At 40.8% G+C, this 17,285-nt stretch overlaps 1 long non-coding RNA gene and 1 other non-coding gene across 5 annotated transcripts in view; one reads left to right on the forward strand and one right to left on the reverse strand.

Moving 5' to 3' along the window:
- Window positions 1-17,285, reverse strand: part of LOC105466662 (uncharacterized) — a 113,510-nt gene that overhangs the window by 35,302 nt on the left and 60,923 nt on the right. The window lies entirely within an intron of this gene.
- LOC112424040 (U6 spliceosomal RNA) lies at window positions 16,251-16,352 on the forward strand. The gene has a single exon (XR_003014691.1). It is a non-coding gene; the product is annotated as a U6 spliceosomal RNA (small nuclear RNA).

The raw sequence follows: 17,285 nt of genomic DNA on the forward strand, positions 1-17,285 counted from the left end.
TTACACTAGCCACTATGCAAACTTTCAGGCTCACTTTCAGGGAACTGTCTAATGATGGGTCTGAGTAAGGCCATGGGGGAAATTGCTCCTTCACCAAGTGCGGTGGTTCCCAATCTGTGGCTGACACACCATAGGCAGCCAATGGCCAGGGGACTTCCCATTAAAAAGACTACCAACAGTGACGCCCCTTCACTGCTGGAACCTTGGGGTACTTGACATCAAAAAACACCACCAGCCTTCTCATTAAGTGTTATTTAGTCCCCGCTGGAAAGCACACTACAGGTATATGTTCTGTGACAAGTGTAATGTGTTTATGAGCATGTGCATAATGAATTATTGGAAATAGCTGTGTTTTTAATACCCCCTTAATATATAAAGTTTGACTCCTGTCAGCCTTGGGTCTGTTAAAAATATTTAAGGGTTTGCTTACATGGTGGTCTGCCAAAGCCTTTGGTGGTGATCTAGTGGCCTCACTGTAGAATCACTGAGGACCCAGGATTGTGGGAGGCCCCCAGAGGGTGATGCAAGGCTGGGGAACATTTAAGGTGTCACTTCACTCATTTTTGGAGAGGCAGGTGTGAGACTTGCCCACATTTCTTACAACCAGGGAGCCAAGACTATTACATAAGAATAATAAGAAACCACTACAGAACACAGAATTCCAATCTCCAATACTAAGGTTAAGGAAATAGCTATTTAGCACTTACTTTATCAAGGGTTCCTCTGTTTAAGCCATTTGCTTGTTAGTACCCTAAGTTTCCTTGAGGAGTGTCCTTTATACTAACTTTCTCACGTTGAACCTGGTACTGTAACTGGTCTTCCATGTGCAATAGGTGTTACTTCTATCAGTCTGCCCCGCAACAAATCTCTCCCTTATCCTGGCCAGAAAGGTATGCCCATGAGCTTCCTAGACCTGACCCATAACACCTTCAGGGAATTGCCTGATCCCAAAATGTATGGCAGAATCCAGCTCTAAGAACATGTGGATGACATCCTCTTGGATGAGAAAGGCTATGAAGTGTCACTTAAGGTATTAATGATACTATAAATCAATCCTCAAATATACAAAATTACCTACTGGGTTTGCCTTGGTACTCTTTAGTGAAGAAAATAAAATTGAGTAAATACAGGTATATCTCACACGCAGAACAAATTCAGGTATTCCATACTTCATGCTCAGACCCCTGCAATACCTTCCCTTCGTCTCCTTGCCTTGCCCTAACTTCCCCCACTCTGGCCCATCCTCCTCTGTGTTGCCAGTTAGCACTGTTACTATTCCTCCTCATTACAGTAGGAAAGTTTCTCCAGGCCTTCCAGAAACCAGTTCTAACCTCCCTCAGCTTTCCTACATGAACTTTCCCTTCCACCAAACTTGTCTTTTGTAGGTTTTCAACTGCATCGCCACATGTCTGTCTTCACACACACTTGAATAAGTAAAAGCAATCTCCACCTTCCCTGGCCCAGGTTCTCCCTTCCCTGGCCCAGCTGCCTTCCCAGATCGCACAGCCTCCAGTGCTCACTTCTTTTTTTTTTTTTTTTTAGATGGAGTCTTGCTCTGTCACCCAGGCCAGAGTACAGTGGCACAATCTTGGCTCACCACAACCTCCACATCCCAGGTTCAAGCGATTCTCCTGCCTCAGCCTCCCGAGTAGCTGGGACTACAGGTGCATGCCACCATGCCTGGCTAATTTTTTGTATTTTTAATACAGATGGGGTTTCACCATGTTGGCCAGGCTGGTCTCGAACTCCTGAACTCCAGTGATTCACCCGCCTCAGCCTCCCAAAGTGCTGAGATTACAGGTGTGAGCCACTGCACCTGGCCACTCCTTTTTTTTTTTCTTTCTTTTTTTTTTATTATTATTATACTTTAAGTTCTAGGGTACATGTGCATAACGTGCAGGTTTGTTACATATGTATACATGTGCCATGTTGGTGTGCTGCACCCATCAACTCATCAGCACCCATCAACTCATCATTTACATCAGGTATAACTCCCAATGCAATCCCTCCCCCCTCCCCATGATAGGCCCCGGTGTACGACGTTCCCCTTCCCGAGTCCAATTGATCTCATTGTTCAGTTCCCACCTATGAGTGAGAACATGTGGTGTTTGGTTTTCTGTTCTTGCGATAGTTTGCTGAGAATGATGGTTTCCAGCTGCATCCATGTCCCTACAAAGGACACAAACTCATCCTTTTCTATGGCTGCATAGTATTCCATGGTGTATAAGTGCCACATTTTCTTAATCCAGTCTCACTGATGGACATTTGGGTTGATTCCAAGTCTTTGCTATTGAATAGTGCTGCAATAAACATACGTGTGTATGTGTCTTTATAGCAGCATGATTTATAATCCTTTGGATATATACCCAGTAATGGGATGGCTGGGTCATATGGTACTTCTAGTTCTAGATCCTTGAGGAATCGCCATACTGTTTTCCATAATGGTTGAACTAGTTTACAATCCCACCAACAGTGTAAAAGTGTTCCTATTTCTCCACATCCTCTCCAGCACCTGTTGTTTCCTGACTTTTTAATGATCGCCATTCTAACTGGTGTGACATGGTATCTCATTGTGGTTTTGATTTGCATTTCTCTGATGGCCAGTGATGATGAGCATTTTTTCATGTGTCTGTTGGCTGTATGAATGTCTTCTTTTGAGAAATGTCTGTTCATATCCTTTGCCCACTTTTTGATTGGGTTGTTTGTTTTTTTCTTGTAAATTTGTTTAAGTTCTTTGTAGGTTCTGGATATTAGCCCTTTGTCAGATGAGTAGATTGCAAAAATTTTCTCCCATTCTGTAGGTTGCCTGTTCACTCTGATGGTAGTTTCTTTTGCTGTGCAGAAGCTCTTTAGTTTAATTAGATCCCATTTGTCAATTTTGGCTTTGTTGCCATTGCTTTTGGTGTTTTAGACATGAAGTCCTTGCCCATGCCTATGTCCTGAATAGTATTACCTAGGTTTTCTTCTAGGGTTTTTATGGTATTAGGTCTAACATTTAAGTCTCTAATCCATCTTGAATTAATTTTCGTATAGGGAGTAAGGAAAGGATCCAGTTTCAGCTTTCTACTTATGGCTAGCCAATTTTCCCAGCACCATTTATTAAATAGGGAATCCTTTCCCCATTTCTTGTTTTTCTCAGGTTTGTCAAAGATCAGATGACTGTAGATGTGTGGTATTATTTCTGAGGACTCTGTTCTGTTCCATTGGTCTATATCTCTGTTTTGGTACCAGTACCATGCTGTTTTGGTTACTGTAGCCTTGTAGTATAGTTTACAGTCAGGTAGAGTGAAGCCTCCAGCTTTGTTCTTTTGACTTAGGATTGTCTTGGCAATGCGGGCTCTTTTTTGGTTCCATGTGAACTTTAAAGCAGTTTTTTCCAATTCTGTGAAGAAAGTCATTGGTAGCTTGATGGGGATGGCATTGAATCTATAAATTACCTTGGGCAGTATGGTCATTTTTACAATATTGATTCTTCCTATCAATAAACATGGTATGTTCTTCCATTTATTTGTGTCCTCTTTTATTTCACTGAGCAGTGGTTTGTAGTTCTTCTTGAAGAGGTCCTTTACATCCCTTGTAAGTTGGATTCCTAGGTATTTTATTCTCTTTGAAGCAATTGTCAATGGGAGTTCATTCAGGATTTGGCTCTCTGTTTGTCTGTTACGGGTATATAAGAATGCTTGTGATTTTTGCACATTAATTTTGTATCTTTAGACTTTGCTGAAGTTTCTTATCAGCTTAAGGAGATTTGGGGCTGAGACAATGGGGTTTTCTAAATATACAATCATGTCATCTGCAAAGAGGGACAATTTGACTTCTTCTTTTCCTAACTGAATACCCTTGATTTCTTTCTCTTGCCTGATTGCCCTAGTCAGAACTTCCAATAGGAGTGGTGAGAGAGGGCATCCCTGTCTTGTGCCAGTTTTCAAAGGGAATATTTCCAGTTTTTGCCCATTCAGTATGATATTGGCTGTGGGTTTGTCATAAATAGCTCTTATTATTTTGAGATATGTTCCATCAATACCAAATTTATTGAGCATTTTTAGCATGAAGGGCTGTTGAATTTTGTCAAAAGCCTTTTCTGCATCGATTGAGATAATCATGTGGTTTTTGTCTTTGGTTCTGTTTATATGCTGGATTATGTTTATTGATTTGCGTATGTTGAACCAGTCTTGCATCCCAGGGATGAAGCCCACTTGATCATGGTGGATAAGCTTTTTGATGTGCTGCTGGATCCGGTTTGCCAGTATTTTATTGAGGATTTTTGCATCGATGTTCATCAGGGATATTGGTCTAAAATTCTCTTTTTTTGTTGTGTCTCTACCAGGCTTTGGTATCAGGATGATGTTGGCCTCATAAAATGAGTTAGGGAGGATTCCCTCTTTTTCTATTGATTGGAATAGTTTCAGAAGGAATGGTACCAGCTCCTCCTTGTACCTCTGGTAGAATTCAGCTGTGAATCCATCTGGTCCTGGACTTTTTTTGGTTGGTAGGCTATTAATTACTGCCTCAATTTTAGAGCCTGCTATTGGTCTATTCAGGGATTCAGCTTCTTCCTGGTTTAGTCTTGGGAGAGTGTAAGTGTCCAGGAAATTTGTCCAGGAAATTATCCATTTCTTCTAGATTTTCTAGTTTATTTGTGTAGAGGTGTTTATAGTATTCTCTGATGGTAGTTTGTATTTCTGTGGGGTCGCTGGTGATATTCCCTTTATCATTTTTTATTGTGTCTATTTGGTTCTTCTCTCTTTTCTTCTTTATTAGTCTTGCTAGTGGTCTATCAATTTTGTTGATCTTTCCCAAAAACCAACTGCTGGATTCATTGATTTTTTGGAGGGCTTTTTGTGTCTCTATCTCCTTCATTTCTGCTCTGATCTTAGTTATTTGTTGCCTTCTGCTAGCTTTTGAATGTGTTTGCTCTTGCTTCTCTAGTTCTTTTAATTGTGATGTTAGAGTGTCAATTTTAGATCTTTCCAGCTTTCTCTTGTGGGCATTTAGGGCTATAAATTTCCCTCTACCCATTGCTTTAAATGTGTCCCAGAGATGCTGGTATGCTGTATCTTTGTTCTCATTGGTTTCAAAGAACATCTTTATTTCTACCTTCATTTCGTTATGTACCCAGTAGTCATTCAGGAGCAGGTTATTCAGTTTCCATGTAGTTGAGTGGTTTTGATTGAGTTTCTTAGTCCTGAGTTCTAGTTTGATTGCACTGCGGTCTGAGAGACAGTTTGTTATAATTTCTGTTCTTGTACATTTGCTGAGGAGTGCTTTACTTCCAATTATGTGGTCAATTTTGGAATAAGTGTGATGTGGTGCTCAGAAGAATGTATATTCTGTTGATTTGGGGTGGAGAGTTCTGTAGATGTCTATTAGGTCTGCTTGCTGCAGAGATGAGTTCAATTCCTGGATATCCTTGTTAACTTTCTGTCTTGTTGATCTGTCTAATGTTGACAGTGGGGTGTTGAAGTCTCCCATTATTATTGTATGGGAGTCTAAGTCTTTTTGTAAGTCTCTAAGGACTTGCTTTATGAATCTGGGTGCTCCTGTATTGGGTGCATATATATTTAGGATAGTTAGCTCTTCCTGTTGAATTGATCCCTTTACCATTATGTAATGGCCTTCTTTGTCTCTTTTGATCTTTGATGGTTTAAAGTCTGTTTTATCAGAGACTAGTATTGCAACCCCTGCTTTTTTTTGTTCTCTATTTGCTTGGTAGATCATCCTCCATCCCTTTATTTTGAGCCTATGTATGTCTCTGCATGAGAGATGGGTCTCCTGAATACAGCAAACTGATGGGTCTTGTCTCTTTATCCAGTTTGCCAGTCTGTGTCTTTTAATTGGACCATTTAGTCCATTTATATTTAAGGTTAATATTGTTATGTGTGAACTTGATCCTGCCATTATGATATTAACTGGTTATTTTGCTCGTTAGTTGATGCAGTTTCTTCCTAGCCTCGATGGTCTTTACATTTTGGCATGTTTTTGCAATGGCTGGTACTGGTTGTTTCTTTCTATGTTTAGTGCTTCCTTCAGGGTCTCTTGTAAGGCAGGCCTGGTGGTGACAAAATCTCTAAGCATTTGCTTATCTGTAAAGCTGGAAATTCAAAAAATAAGAGCACATATACCCCTGCAAAGGAACGCAGCTCATCGCCAGCAATGGATCAAAGCTGGCCAGAGAATGACTTTGACGAGACAAGAGAAGAAGGCATCAGTCCATTAAACTTCTCAGAGCTAAAGAAGGAATTACGTACCCAGTGCAAAGAAACTAAAAATCTTGAAAAAAGAGTGGAAGAATTGATAACTAGAATAATTAATGCAGAGAAGACCATAAACGAATGGACAGAGATGAAAACCATGACATGAGAAATACGTGACAAATGCACAAGCTTCAGTAACCGACTCGATCAACTGGAAGAAAGAGTATCAGCGATTGAGGATCAAATGAATGAAATGAAGCGAGAAGAGAAATCTAAAGAAAAAAGAAGAAAAAGAAATGAACAAAGCCTGCAAGAAGTATGGGATTATGTAAAAAGACCAAATCTACGTCTGATTGGGGTGCCTGAAAGTGAGGGGGAAAATGGAACCAAGTTGGAAAACACTCTTCAGGATATCATCCAGGAGAACTTCCCCAACCTAGTAGGGCAGGCCAACATTCAAATTCAGGAAATACAGAGAACGCCACAAAGATACTCCTTGAGAAGAGCAACTCCAAGACACATAATTGCCAGATTCACCAAAGTTGAAAGGAAGGAAAAAAATCTTAAGGGCAGCCAGAGAGAAAGGTCGGGTTACCCACAAAGGGAAGCCCATCAGACTAACAGCAGATCTCTCGGCAGAAACTCAAGCCAGAAGAGAGTTGGGGCCAATATTCAACATTCTTAAAGAAAAGAATTTTAAACTCAGAATTTCATATCCAGCCAAACTAAGTTTCATAAGTGAAGGAGAAATAAAATCCTTTACAGATAACCAAATGCCACTCACTTCTTACTCAGGTGAATGTTTGTCACATTTGGTATTTCTGGTACTTGTGTAGTACTTGGCATACATAGTCATGCACCATATAATGATGTTTTAGTCAATGACAGACAGCATATTTGATAGTAGTCTCATAAGATTATCACACCATATTTTTCAATGTACCTTTTCTATGTATAGATATGTTCAGATAGATAAATATTTACCACTGTGTTGCAGTTCCCTGGAGTATTCAGCACAGTAACATGCTGTACAGGTTTGCAGCCTAGGAGCAATAGGCTCTACCATATAGCCAAGGTGTGTAGTAGGCTCTACCATCTAGGTTTGTGTAAGTCCATTCGATGATGTTCGCACAATGACACAATCCCCTGATGATGTATTTGTCAGAACATCTCTGTTATTAAGTGATGCATGATTGTACTGCCTTATATCTGCTGGAGACAGTTGTCCATGGGTTTCCCATGTCTCTGCACCTCTTGCCAGCAGATATACTGACTGCATTTATTCTGAACTATGATTACAAGGATGTTTATATAGGGGATAGCCTTAAAATATGAAAACAAAGTCTCTCTCTGGAGAAAAGGGCAGGCATGTCTGCTGCCCATTAAGACATGGGTTCCTTAAGCTCCAGGTTTCTCTCCTATAATGCAACCTACTTCATGTGCTGGTGTCAAATGGCCATCTGTGTCACCTGTTGGGAATTGGGGCCTGGGGAAGTCACAAGAAAAAGTTGGTACTGTGGCTATTGCTATGGTTATAATAAAGGCCTTTATGTGTGACCCAGGAGTCCTGTGTCTTCTGCCAGCATCCATGACACTGCAAGGTAAAAATCTCAGACCTTTCACAGTTCTTGACATTATCTTTCCATGGGAGCTTCAGCTCCTCTAAATGAGAAAGCCAGAGATTGGAGACAGAAATCTGTATTGTATTTCTTAACATGTCTGATATTTTCCCCTATATATTCTAAGTATACAATAAGTTTTATTGATGATACAAATGATATTGAAACTAAGACAAAATCATCATAGCAACAAACTCTCCAGTTTGACTCAGTTTTAATCCATACTCATCCTTTCTGCTCTGCATGGCTCTGGATTTTGAGCAGGAGGGTCTTTAAAAACAAATACATGTGTGCAAGAGGGAATAGGAAAGGAATGAATGTGAGGAGCCCAGGGAACAAAATCCAGGAAATGGGTTTGAGAACCAAACTGTGACAAGGATGCCTAATTGCCTCTAAATATTAATTCTGCATTTTTTCCTTTGTAAAAAGAACACTGATTTTTGTTTTATCTGAGAACATTATGACTAGCTAAAATAATACAGTTGGCCCTTGAACAACCCAAGTTTGAACTGCGTAGGTCCACTTAGATGTGGATTTTCTTCTGCTTCTGCCACCCCTGAAACAGTAAGACCAACCCCTCCCATCCTCCTCTTGCTTCCCCTTTTCCCCAGCCCACTCAACATGAAAATAATGAGGATAAAGACCTCTCTGATGATCCACTTCCATTCAATGAATAGTAAATACATTTTCCTTATGATTTTCTTTTTTTCTCTCTTTGAGATGAAGTCTCACTCTGTCACTCAGGCTGAAGTGTAGTGGTGCGATCTCAGTTCACTGCAACTGCCGCCTCCCAGGTTCAATCGATTCTCCTTTCTCAGCCTCCTGAGTAGCTGGGACTACAGGTGCCCACCACCACGCCCAGCTAATTTGTGTATTTTTTTAGTAGAGACAGGGTTTCACCATGTTGGCCAGCCTGGTCTCGAACTCCTGACCTCAGGTGATCCGCCCACCTCGGCCTCAAAGTGCTGTGATTACCAGGCATGAACCACTGCGCCCAGCCTCCTTATGATTTTCTTAATAAAATTTTCTTTTCTCTAGCTAGCTTTACTATAAGAATACAGTACATAGTACATACAACATACAAAGTATGTGTTAATCAACAATTTACGTTATCAGTAAGGATTCCAGAGTCCAAATTATATGCTGATTTTTGACTATATGGAGGAGTTAATCCCCCTAACCCCTACATTGTTCAAGGGTCAAATGTATATTCTTCAGCCTGTCTTGTAGGTTATATTTCTGGGCTCTAGCTAATGAGATATAAGGGGTAGTGGAAGGGAGAGCATTTCCTTCTACTTGCCCCCTTTTCCTTTTTATTACCTGGGTTGCAGATTTAATTGTTGGAGCTCTAGCAACCAAGTTGAACCATGAGGCAAATTTGAAAATAGAATCCTTGCATAATGGAATAATAAAAGGAAAGCATGAGCCCCTGATACCATGAAGCCACCACAACAGGTTTTAACAAACTATCTCCTAACCTCTTTTACATGAGAAAAAAATAAACTTCAGTTGCCTTTAAACCACTGTTACTTTTTATTTTCTGTGTGTAGTGAACTTATTCCTAACTAATACACAGACCCAATTTTCACTGAGGATAGAGTATATCGTCAACCGCATTTCTTAGAGAGAGGCCATTTTATGTCTTTTTGACACTTAAAAACATTAAAAAGTGAGGACTACAATCAATCCACATGTGTGACTATATGGTCCAAGAGAAAACCCATTTTAAATCATTGAATTCAATTCTATGTTTTGAATGATTCATGCAAACTTACATGTGCATAATGTGTCTTAGGAATATTTCTATCAACCCAATGAAGAATGGCTTTTCCAGAAATTTTCTGACCTTTTGAACATAGTCTTATTATGTCAAAAACTATTTCACAGGTACTTTGAAAATGCTTTAGAGCATTGAGTTGTACCACGTTTTAGTCTTTTTGTGCGGTTATAGCAAAATACTTCAGACAGGGTAATTTATAAATCGTAGAAATTTATTTCTCATAGTCCAAGACCAAGGTGCCCACAGATTCAGTGCCCAGCAAAGGCTGCTCTCTGCTTCCAGAATGGTGCTTTGTTGCTGCATCCTCCAGAGAGGAGGAATGCCATGTCCTCACATGTTGGAAGAAATGGAAGGAAAAAAGGACCAGGCAGCTCTCTGAAGCCTCTTTTATAAGGTCACTAATCATATTTATGATAATGAAACACTTCTGACTTAATCGTTTCCCAAAAGACCTTTAATACTATTAGTATGAACTACTAGAGTTGAATATTAGATTCCAATGTGAACATTTTGTAGGGACATACACATTTCAACTATAGCACACCAGCACTGCCAAAAATCAGGCTGGATCTAGCTTCCAACCTTGGTGTCCTTTGTCTTGTACCCCAGTCATATGTTCAGCCATGATTTAAATTCTTAGGACCAATTCCAAGCTAAGGCAAGAGGTATTCATACCCCATCAGCTCCATTGTTTGAGATCTCAGCTTCAAATGACCATTGCTGCTCATCAGTCTGCTCTAAACGAAAGTGTGATTTTTTTTTTTTTCTTGAGATGGAGTCTTGCTCTTGTCACCCAGGCTGCAGTGCAATGACATGATCTCTGCTCGCTGCAACCTCTGCCTCCTGGGTTCAAGCAATTCTCCCACCTCAGCCTCCCGAGTAGCTGGGATTACAGGCATGTGCCACCATGCCCAGCTAATTTTTTGTATTTTTCATAAAGATGAGGTTTCACCATGGTCTTCAACTCTTGACTTCAGGTGATCCACCTGCCTTGGCCTCTCAAAGTGCTGGGATTACAGGTGTGTGCCACCGCATCAGGCCAAGTGTGATTCTTAATAAACCCTTTTGTGTACTATGGAGAAGAGATCAAGGTAAGAGAATGCTAATAGCCCTAGAGTTCTGGATTCTAGTCCTAGAATCCATTTACTAATTTGGGTACCTTCAGGACAGCATGTGTTTTTGTTGTCTCTATCTTCACCTGATAGACATACAATAACTCAGGCTTTGACTTTCTCCCTGGGCTTCCTTGAGATTTCATGACACAGTTAATGAGGAAGAGCTTTGTAAAATGGAAAGGGCCCTATTATGTCACATGTCATGAAGATGGTGACTCCCAACAGTTAGAAATTCAATGGAAAAGGAAGGAAACTATATGGGATAACCTATTGGGCATACATTAATTTTAGAAGGATGGCATCCTTAAAATCAGTAAACTCTTGGATGCCTATCAACCCAAACTTATTAAGATCTTCTTGCAAGGGCTACCTCAGAGACTATTTCCTTCTGACCTCTTGTTCAACACACATAGTGGAGGTTAAGGGTATTACTTTGATTCAACAAGCCAAACAAGCAAATTTTGCATGATACCTTCAAAAAAAGCCAATGGACAGAGGTAGTATTTAAAAGCATGAGAATTGCTTGAACCTGGAAGGCGGAGATTACAGTGAGCTGAGATCGTGCCACTGCACTCGGCCTGGGTGACAAAGCAAGACTGTGTCTCAAAAAAATTAAAAGGTAAAAATAAATCAAATAAAATGGTACCACTGTAGCAATACTACTCTTTACTATTTTAGTAGGCCATTAGAGATAGAGTTGAGGCCCATTCTTTAGTCAGTGGTCTCTAGAACTTCATGAGAATGTGTTATCTTCTTGGTAAAGTCAGAACTTTTGAGAATAACCCTAAAGCTCTGTGACAGAATTGGAGGAATAAAATTCAGGCAGCTTTCTGAATGGAGCTAACTTGTGGGGCTACTCCCCTCAGCAGATGGGTCTCAGTTTCAATTTCAGCTTTGCTACTTAGCTCTTACGTGTTCCTGGTCCAATAACCAAACTTCAGTTTCCTCATCTATATGATGGGAACAACAAAGCATTCCCCATACTAGATGCTGGCTTACTCTTATTCCCTTTCCTCTTAGTTCCTCTCAAAAAACCAGGATAACTAGGAGATCAGAGGCTGTTGATATGTACACTGGATCTTAAGGAATCTGTGCCTGACTTCTAGTGTCCTTGGACATCCAAAGAGAGCTTAAAGCTGATTCAGAGACATTTCTTGGAGAAACAGCTTCAAAAATTATGTCAGATGGGACTATATTGGATAACCTCAAACCAAAGAGAGGCAAAATTGTGATGTGGGCAAAGTATGTCTTCAGTTCCTCCCCTCTCCTACTTTCAGGTGGTCCCTTCTCTCTCCTGGTTGGCTGTTCTTTCTTGGACACCAAGTGTCCCTTTGCTGCTTGTGGATATCCTGGGTCAGGCCTTTTCCCTCTGGGGAGGCCCAATGACCCAGACTGGGTCTCGCTTCTCATCCCTCTTATGTCTCAGCTAACCTCATCATACTCTTGTGATGCATGGAACTACTCTGAGTTGAGGGTCTTCTCAAAGAAGAGCTGATAAGGCAATTTACTCAGAGGTTAAATCGCTAGTGAGGTTTTTTGGGTTTCCCTATCTGAGAGTCTGAGAGAATCTGCAGTTCCTCCTGCAGGAGATCTTAAGGCTAAGGCACAGTCAAGGAGCCCTTTTAATATCCTTCATAATCCCCATCCTGAACCCACGTGTAAAAAGCCAAAGAAGCAAAGTAACCAACTGCTAGTAGTGCTTGCTATCAGTATGAGATCCCAGTGCGGCCCCGTGGTGTCGTCTAATCACTGCCCAATACGAGTCATCTGAGCCACTAGCACAGAAAGACTCTCTAAGATATTTGCGATGACTCAGGAACACCCAGGATCAAGCTCCAGAGATGAGCCTTTGGGGACTGTCAGCTTTAAAAAAATATCTGGAGTACAGGCTTGATATATGGTTTGGCTCTATGTCTCCACCCAAATCTCATCTGGAATTGTAGTCTCCACATGTCAAGGGAAAGACCTGGTGGGAGGTGATTGAATCATGGGAGTGGTTTCCCTCATGGTTTTCTCATGATAGTGAGCAAGTTCTCATGAGATCTGATGGTTTTATAAGTGGCAATTTCCCCTGTGCTTGCTTTCCTCCCTGCCACCTGGTGAAGAGGTGCCTGCTTCCCCTTCACTTTTCACCATGATTGTAAGTTTCCTGAGGCCTCCCCAGCTATGCAGAGCTGTGAGTCAATTAAACCTCTTTCCTTTATAAATCACCCAGTCTCAGGTATGTCTTTATAACAGTGTGAAAACAGACTAATACAAGGCTGATATGGAAACAATTTTTTAATCAGTTTAAACAGTTTTTTTCCTCAACAAACTGTATAATGTGTGACTATTCCACATACAGGAGAGGCATATCTCAGCTTCTTCTCTGCTTTTCCTATTCTATTCTGCTTTTCCTATTCCTATTCCTAGGACAGGCAAAACTGAGAAGGGTCGTGCAGGGGGAATTATCTCAGCACCTAAGATCTTTCCAGTTGAGAACACTCAAAAATGTCAAATGGCAGAATAAAATTACCAGTGAACGAAGCTATTGAGAAATACAGCCCACCTCAACATAATTCTCACAGAAGTCACAGCATGGGAAGGGGGTGTGGCACATGCCTGGCTAGCCTTGGCATGGAAGATAGTAAGCAGAACAGGTAGGAGGTGTAATCTTCATAAAAGTTCAGGAGAGAGACATTCAAGCAATTCAAGCAATTCAAGCCGCATTTTTGGAATGCAAGAGCCAAGAGGCCAGTGCAAGAGCAGCAAGGTCTGGTGCAGACAGAGACACGATGACTTTGTGACAAGGCCAGCTATGCCCTGGGAGACCAAGAGATACAAACCAAAAAAAAAAAAAAAAAAAGATTTATCATGTATGCTCTGCAGAAAGGCCTTATCATCTGTCACATTCCGGTATTTTCAGCCACACTTGCATACAGGGATAGCCACAGTGTCAACAGTATCATCCTTGACTACAAAGGATGACAGTGACAAATCTCAGGGTCCTTTGAATTTGAAGATAACATTGTTCACTACTGTAAATGCCAGACTTTTATTGTCAACAGAGTTTCTCAAGTTATTTATGCCTGCAACAACTTGTGTTAGATCACACGCCTCTTTCAGCTGCTTCCCTGAGATGTGTTATAGTGAAAGTGAGGGTGTTGTCAGCAGTAACATGTCCTACATTGCCTAAACGACCTCTGAAATTGGAGTTCCCAAACGTACACTGGAGACCTCTCACTTTGTTAGCCTCTCCACTTTAGCCTGTCTCTGTGATTCCCTTGGGAACTTAGCAACTTTGCAAAATGCGATCTCATTCTTTATTCTGGAAACTGAAAATCTTCCAAAAGAATACTTTCTGAGACTCTTTAAACGCGTGGTCCTAAACCATTCCTGTAGAGATTTTGGAAGAACCTGTACAAGGAGGCTATTGTATGCATATACAAATAAATGACACAACTCAATGGTTTAATACTACCTGCCAAGTTAAACTACTGCAGAGCAGCTGTGCATATTTAAAATGATGCCTGGCACAACTAGAGATCCATAAATCATCAGCTGCCTACTTTCATCCAATTAAGAGAGTTAAGTAAGAAAAAATCCACAAATTAAGATGTGTGTAAGGACATAGATGACATCGTCATTCCTCTCTGAATGCAAAAATAAATAAAAATAAAAGTAAATCCTCATTTTGCTGATGTTAAAGGCTAGAGTTACTTTTCTAGGGACACAACTTTTCCGGTGTTTCAAATCCTGGCATAAAATCTTGTTCGCAGAAGGGTCATTTCAGGCTTGTCGGTTTTCTTTCTGTAAATACTAGAGCAAAACAGAAGTAATGACTTAAACTGAAAAGCAATCCTTCAGCAAGAGAGGATGGGTAAGCCAGGATCCTAAGGTTTCCCTGGGACACTGATAGCCATTTCATAGGATTGGAGCACTGTCTCTGGGCAGTGAATCCCTTTGTTCTGGTTTGTCTGGAGCACAAAGATGTTCAAGAGGATGGCAGATGGCCAGGCCAGCAGATGCCTCATTCCAACTCCGGCTGGCCTTGGGTTTATAGGTTTGGCTAGAGAAGCCAGAGCAAACTAAAATGAAGAGAAGTTGCATTATTATAATTTGGGTCGCTGTAGGATAAGGTGATCCACCATCCTGATTCTCTTTTTTATTTTGAGACAGAGTTTCACTCTTGTTGCTCAGGCTGGAGTGCAGTAGTGCTCCACTGGAAACTCTGCCTCCCTGGTTCAAGTGATTCTCCTGCCTCAGCCTCCCGAGTAGCTGGGAGTACAGGTGCATGCCACCACGCCCAGCTAATTTTGTATTTTTAGTAGATACAGAGTTTTACCATGTTGGCTAGGTTGGTCTCCAACTCCTGACCTCAGGTGATTGCCTGCCTCGGCCTCCCAAAGTGCTGGGATTACAGGGATTAATTAACACAAATAACTACAAAAGTTCTTATCCTCCTGACAACTGTCATGCTTTGGTACACAGCAGAAGTACTTTATATGTGCTTCTCATTTTGTGTCACAGAATATTAAAAACATGTACACTGTGCTCGCTTCAGCAGCACTTATACTACAATTAGAAACTAAAAGTGAGCCACCGCGCCCGGCCAGATCCTGATTGTCTTGTTCAGATAATTGAAGCCATTCTTCTTTGATGTTCACAATTTGATACGTGGTATTTTCTCAAGCCTTATTTACAATGCGGTATCTGAAAACAAATCAGTGAACTTTGTGTTCCTGTTTCATCAAAATCCATCGATCCATCTTGCACAAATGTTGACATATTACAATCGCAATCATTAATAACAATATCGCTGATCTCATCCGAAATGTCTCTAAGTATTGGGAAGCTGCGATGGACTGAATGTTTGTGTCTTCCTAAAATTCACATGTTCAAATCCTAATCCCAGTGTGATGGTATTTGGAGGTGGGATCTTTGGGAGATAGTTAAGTCATGAGGTGTAACTCTCATAAATGGGATTAGTGGCATTATAGGAAGAAACCAGAAAGCTAGCTAGCCCTCTTTTCACCATGTGAGGACACAGCAAGAAGGTGGCTGTCTATAAATCAGGAAGAGAGCCCTCATCAAAAACCCTGCGATGCTAACACCCTAATCGTGGACTTCCAGCCTCCAGCACTGTGAGAAAAAAATGTCTGTTGTTAAGCCAGCTGACCTATGGCCATTTGTTATGGCAGCCTGAACTGCCTAAGACAGAAGCTATGAAGCTCACAGTGGCAGATAAAAATTTTCTAAAATTCATATTTTCACTTGTAAACTCAAGATTTTATCACTGACAACATTCCTTGAAGTGACTGTCTCACGTGGTTCATTTTAGAGAAAATATCTGCCAAAATTCAATCCAAATAACCATAGTCCATCAGTCATTCTTTCAAGTAAAGATGGCAGTCTATGAAAAAAATGAGGCTTGTTAAGCTCATAACACAAATAAGCACAAAAGTTCTTATCCGTCTGACAACCGTCTTGCTTTGGTACACAGCAGAAGTACTTTATATGTGCTTCTTATTTTGTGTCACAGAATATTAAAAACGTGTACACTGTGCTCGCTTCAGCAGCACTTATACTAAAATTGGAATGACACAGACAAGCAGGACCCTTGCACAAAGATGACATGCAAATTTGTGCAGAGTTCTATATTTTGCTTTCCTTTTCTAATGTTTATGGGTATGGAAACTGAGCTGTGATGAGTGAGGTAACGTGCCTAATTGAGGAACCTTCTGGCTTCAAATCCTACTCCCAACTCCTCCTCCAAAACCAAAACATATATATATTCAAGGTCGAGATTTAATAAAAGCAATAATTTTATTGATTCTTTTATGACCATTCTTCATTAAAATTGGCTTTTTCCCCCTTGAGTGCTTAGCATCAAAGAATGCAGTGACTATTAGTAGAGTTAGGTGTCACTGCCTTGTTTCATGCTGAAGTGCCAGCAGTTTTAACCAGCTTTTGCACCATCAATGCAAACATCAACTAAGTGAAAAAGGCAAATACATAATGTCTTAGTATTATTACAAAATGGTTTTGACCTCACAGACCCTCTGAAACTTAATGCTTATGTTGGAAGCAGGGTCATCATAAAGAAAATAAATGATTATTAGCATTCCCAGGGACATAACAGGGGAACTATTACCTTATACTTCTGTATCATCTGATCCTTTATGATTTTTGTAGTTCTAAAAAAATGAACAAATAATATACCTGGAAGTGTCTTCATTAAAAAGGGGGAGGGGGCCTGAATGATGTCTCAAGAACTTATCACGTGAACCCAAATCTCCTTAAAATTCACCTTAAAGTCCGGGTGCAGTGGCTCATGCCTGTAATCCCAGCACTTTGGGAGGCCAAAGTAGGTGGATCATGAGGTCAGGAGTTCAAGACCAGCCTGGCCAACATGGTGAAACTCCATCTCTACTAAAAACACAAAAATTAACCAGGTGTGGTGGCATGCACCTGTAGTCCCAGCTACTCTGGAGGCTGAGGCAGAAGAATCGCTTGAACCTCAGAAGCAGAGGTTGCAGTGAGCCGAGATCCCACCACTGCACTCCAGCCTAGAAGACAGAGCAAGACTCCATCTCAA

This window comes from Macaca nemestrina, chromosome 3 (genome assembly GCF_043159975.1).
Source record: "Macaca nemestrina isolate mMacNem1 chromosome 3, mMacNem.hap1, whole genome shotgun sequence".
In the NCBI taxonomy this organism is placed as follows: Eukaryota; Metazoa; Chordata; class Mammalia; order Primates; family Cercopithecidae; genus Macaca; species Macaca nemestrina.